Source organism: Sturnira hondurensis, unplaced genomic scaffold, assembly GCF_014824575.4.
Source record: "Sturnira hondurensis isolate 20B ecotype Veracruz unplaced genomic scaffold, ASM1482457v3 Scaffold0009733, whole genome shotgun sequence".
Lineage (NCBI taxonomy): Eukaryota > Metazoa > Chordata > Mammalia > Chiroptera > Phyllostomidae > Sturnira > Sturnira hondurensis.
In genome coordinates, this window is record NW_028082364.1 from 1,260,763 (window position 1) to 1,266,453 (window position 5,691).

Genomic DNA, 5,691 nt, shown 5'->3' on the forward strand with positions numbered 1-5,691 from the left:
CCTCCCTGTACCCAGGAGGGCACCTGCAGCCCCCCCCCCGCCCCCGCCCCACGACCACCCTCCCGACCCAGCAGAGATGCCTGACCTGGCCACATGCTGGTTTCTGTGGGTCAATCCTGGTTTTAGGGGGTATGGGTGTGTTTGGGAGAGGGTGGTATGAGTGAGTGGGGGTATATAGAGATGGGCGTGTGTACTGGGCATGTGTGTGTGTACGTTAGTGAGGATGGGGAGTGTGTGTTTCTGTGTCTTGTGTAGATGCAGGAGACCCGGACTGCCTCCTTTTGCTTGTTTTCCCCCAGCCCTTTCCACCCCCCACCCCCACCCCCACCCCCACCAGGACACTCCTTGGCTGTAGAGGGCCCCTTGGGGAAAGCTGGAGAGAGGAGGCTCCAGATCTCAGAGCAGCTTCTTTGCTGCCCTCTGTACCCCCAGAAGCATGCCTGAACCCAGGTTCCAAGCACCTCTCTGCCTCTGCCCACGCCCTTCCATGGTCCTTTTCAGGATCATGTCCTGGACACCCGCACAGAGAGATGAACCAGGCACTGCCCCTGCTGACACCTGTGTTTAGGTGGGGAGCCCTCTGATGCACCAGGTCTGCAGACCCCACTTTAAAGGGTTGATATCCTCCTTGAAGACTCACAAATAACCACTGTCCTGGACCCCGAAGGCCCCCGATTCCCACCACTCAGCAAGGGAAGGGTTAAGCCCAGGCTATGCAGTGGGCCTCCACGGGTCCTGCTCCTGGGCCGTGCCTCTCCCCTTCCATCGGTCCCCATTGGCCAGTGCCTTGCCAAGCCAGTTGGTAGATAGAGATACACCCTCAGGCTCCTAGCTGCTAAGTGCTCCAATGGTATTTAGGGATTCTGAAAGCAGGGAGGCCAGAGCCACACACTGTGCCTGCAGGATTTCAAAGCAATCTTCAGGAGGAAATCCAACCTTCTGCAGGGCCTTGCTGAATCAGTAGGAGTCCGCAGGGAGTGGAGGAGAGGCGGGGTTTCACCAGACGTGGTGGGGGGTGCACAAAGAACAGAAGTAGGAAGGAGTGTGGCAGAACCTCAGGCGAAGGCAGTAGGTCCCTGCAACTGTGGCGTGTGGGTTGTCAGGAAACTGAACTGCAAAGGGCTTTGGATGCCAAGCTAAGGAGCTGCAGTTACCCTTGGCAGTCCCAGGGCCCCGTGCTGGAAGCCAGCCCCAGCTGCACTGTTGGTGGGGCCCAAGGCAAACTGCAAGTGTGGGACCCTTGTTCAAAAATTATCGAAGATTTCCAGACAGTGACTCTTGAGCATGACACTCAAGGCAGCTGCCCCTGCCCAGGTTGAGGGCCCATGGAGCAGACACTGCCCAGGCCCCTGGGCCTGGAAAGATGTCCCGTCTGGGGTGGAGGAGGTGGTAGCCTGAGACCGCCAGGCCTGGCCCGGGAAGCAGGAAAGGCCTCTGCGAAATTCTCAGCCTCCCTGGCAATCAGCCCTTCCCTTGGCAGGGTATCAGGTTACCCCATCCAGATGCACTGTTTTCAGGGCATTAATTAATCATCAGGGTTTATGTAGCACTTGCCTCTTTGTGCACGATCTCCCCAACTGGCCGACCCCACCGCTGTGTGAACATGCCAGGCAAGTGCCCCGGGGGGCTCCCAAAAGCCTGCTTCTGGTAAGTGCTGGCTCTAACCACGGCCCGGTGGCTTGGGACCATGCCCGGAGTCCTCCCAGGCTCCAGCTCACCCGCGCCCAGCTGGAGAATTCAGAAGGACTTCATGTCCACCTCACTAGAAACCCAGGGTCCCAGCGACCTCAGAAAAGGCCCCACTGCCCATTTCTCCCTTTCAGATGGGAGATAAGGAGCCAGAGGAGAGAAAGCTTGAACAGGGACCCAGCTGTCCTTTGGATGTAAATCGGGGCCCACACCAAAAGCTCTTCTTCTTGAGGCCGATAGAGTTATTTGGTTAAAAGTTGAGAAACATTTCATCGCAACCTCTGTCCCCAGAAACCTGTCCTCAGTATTTGCATATGTTTTGCATGAAAATTGTCAGGATCATGCAAATTAGATACCTAAACGCATCTTATCAGATGGCTTTCTGGGGAAATCTTGGGGGAACAGGCTAGAAACACACAGTCAGGGCTAAGACCCTGGTGGGGGTCAGGGCCGCACTGATAGTATCTGCCAGGCCCTGGCTGATAATCAGCCTTCTCCATTTCACCGGCTCTCCCCAGACTAACGACTAGGGAGTCACCTGCCTGTGGTCGACCTGGGCAAAAGATAAAGGACTCTTTTTGTCCCTCAGGTTTGGTGGAGGTCAAGTGAGGAGCAGCGTGAGGGTACACCTGGCCCTGGAGAGGGGTTCCCTGGCTGATCCACTACTTTGACTGGTACAGTACTGCATCAGCCGTCCCATCCTCCAGCCTGGGACTCCGTAGTTGCAAGGACTATTTCTTTTTCTTTGCAGCCATAAGGAAGGAAATACAGGAGTGTTTCAATGGATCACATCGTATACGAGGCATGTCCAGAAGGGATCCAGCTAGGTAATATGAAAAACAGAGACATTTATTGAAGAAGATACAAGCTACATTGCACATAGGACAATGACACCTCAGTCCCCTTCAAAGTAGGCACCTTGGGACCTCACACAGCTCTCCCAATCGCCATCAGCTGCCCTGTCGTATCTTCCTGAATCTCACTGGTGGTCTGAAATCTCTGCCCTTTCAAGGGTGAATTTAGTTTTGGGAAAAGCCAGAAGTCACAGGGCGCCAAATCTGGGCTGTAGCGGAGCTGAGTCACCCGGGGGGTTTGATGTTTCACCAAAAAACTCTGCATGAGACGTGATGCATGAGCAGGTGCATTGTCATGAAGAAGTTGCCAATCTCCAGTTGCCCATAGCTGCGGCCTTCTGAATCATCCGAATAGTTTCCATAGAGGAATGTTCAAGCTTAAGGTAAAATCTGATGCAGGCTCATTGCTCTCCTCGCTCAGTCATTTTGAATGAGACACCACACAGCACACACTCTCACTCAGCAGTGTCTACCACCTCCACTGACTTGTACAGTGAAGGCATTATTGTTCACGCATGCTCGTTCCGGTCCACTCCCCTCAGCTGCCAGGTTATATCAATGCAGTGTAAACCGTTCTCATTATATTAACAATGGCTGGACTTTTTCCAGACAGACCTTGTATATCACATAAGTTCTTTGGAAGAAAATAATTAAAACGCCGATCTGAAAAAGCACATAAAAGAATACATCACTCTAAAGCTTTCATAACTTGGCTGCCCAGAGGCAGCCATGAGCTCATTCCCCCCTCCCCCCGCCAATGCACCTAAAACTGTGGTTCCTGTCACCGAGTGTGCACGGCCTTCTGTTAGGACTGTTCCTCACAACCATTCTTAGCCCATGCCCGTGACTTGCCATGTCCCATTCTGACAGCCAGAAGCTCCCTTGCCCAGCCCCAACATTCTGCACACACCCTGCGCGCAGGACATTGCCAGCAGCACGCTCACAGCTTTACGAAGCATCAGCCCCCTGCCAGGCCCTGTGCCGGGCCCAGGGCAGCCTGAGATGGGGAGCCGGCCGGGGTCCGGCCAAGAAAGTAGCCACCCTCCGTCCCTGCAGTTTCCAAGTGGGATTTGCAATTCTCCTTTCCAAAGACCACTCAGCCTCACCCACTGTCTTTCACAGGGCATGCCACCCAGCCTAGTTACTCGGTTTCCGAGTCGACCATAGCAGGCACAAATTGCTTCTGCTGCAGGCGGAAAACGGTGTACTTCTTTTCTACAAAACGTAGTTAGCAGGCGTCACGTGCCTGGTCCTGGGCGAGCGTTGGGTCAGAGGTAATAAGGGATGTAGAAGAAAAACTCTCCAAATCTACTTACAAAAAAAGGCCATCCATTTTCATTTCAAACTGTTGACTACATTCAAGGGTTAGGGCACGAGGCCAGGGAAGCCCGTGAGTGTTTTCCGGGCTGACTTTCAGGGGGACAGGATTGGTTAGGGTTCTTGTGTGGCCAGGGGAGGTCTCCCCGGGGTGTCGCCCAGAGGAGTCGGGGACGCCACCTCCCGCCACGGAATGAGATATGCACTTCTGCTGCAATCAAATTGAGAACGATGCTGGGAACGGCACCATTGCTCTAACCAGGGGCTTGCACGTGCCCTGTCAACAATGATGTTGGCGGGAACATGGAAGTAGTGAGGCTAAGCGAGGTGAGTCCAGCTATTAAGGGCTGTCACATTCCACCCTCTCTGTTCTCACGACAGCCACCTCACCAAGGAGTGCATTTCCCATTTTATCAATGAAGCTCGGAGAGGTTCCCATCCTGCCGTACACAACAGCAGCTGGAAAGGTAGGGGGCCACTGAGGTTCAGCCCCAAGTCCCCCAAGAGCCACGAGATGTTGACCGGACATCTTTGCAGGAATTCTTTCGGCTGAATTAGAGAAGAGGTTAGCCCCTCCTGGCCTCGCCTCTTAATTTCCAAATTGTTTTGAGAGGCTCCATTATTCAGCACGTTCCAGAAACTGTCTCGCCTCTGGCTGCGGTGTCTCACCCCTCGCTGCTTTGGTTTGAGAGAAAAATCCTCGGAGCACACCCCTTCCTCCGTAGCTTCAGTCCAAGCCTGCGGACTCACACCTGACTTTCCCCCGCCTCCCAGGTTCTCTCATTTGACAGCTAGATCAAAGCCCAGTTTGTAGCCTAAAATTGAAAGGTATCACTTAGGGGTACCTGGGGTTGCTCCGTGGGTTTCAACCAAAGTCTTTGAATATAAGTTTAAGGGAAGGGAAAGGCCACACTTGCCTTAGTTCGAGAGGTCTTCAATTATGGAGACCATTGTCATCTCCAAGAGCCCTCATTTCTCTCCTCCGCACAGCTCAGAATGCCCTCCCAGTCTCCAGAAGGAGGCCGGGGAAGCCATCATGGCGACCCCCAGGCTGCATTTGACCCATGCATGCGGTCCTTCCCATATCTTCAATGAACCCACATCCTTCAGAAATGGAGGGATTTTGCAGAACAATGCACACTTCCTGCTTCCATCCGGAAAGATCTCTTAAGGTCTGGAGGATCTGGCAATGACAGGGGTGTGTGTGCGGAGCCCCCGAATGAGAACTGCTCCCCGCAGACACACACATGTTCACTACCAGGTTTGCTTCATCAGGCACGTTACCCACCAGACCCTGCCGTGGTGCTGGCTCGGGTTCTGCAACCTCCCTGGCCTTGTGACATGGGACAAGTCATGTGAGCTCCCCGGGGCTTTGGACACCCCAGTGATGCCTCCTGACCCCTGGGCTTTCTAGCCCCCTGGGGTGGGGAGGGGCCTCACCTGTGACTTCTGTGCACCCCAGATTCCTACTCTTAGGCCAGTCTCTTTCTCCAAGACAACTGCTCTCATTTTTGTGGTTGAAAAGCTACCAGTACCTAACTCTTCCAGAAGTAGCCCCAGGCTCAGGAGAGCTATTTGATTTGCCTTTTGCCTTCAGGCAGGTGATCAGCACTGCTTACAGCAGGCTTTTGGGCTTTGCTCCTTTGACAGAAGAAAGAAAGAAGTAAAGAAAGACAGGAGAGAGGAAGGGAGAGAGGGAGAGAGGGAGAGAAGGAGGGAGGGAGGGAGGGAGAGAGGGAAGAAGAAAGGGACCGCTTTGATTCTAAATACAACATAGGTTGCAACATTGACATAATTTCAGCCTCAACAACAAAGCCTGGGATTCCATCAC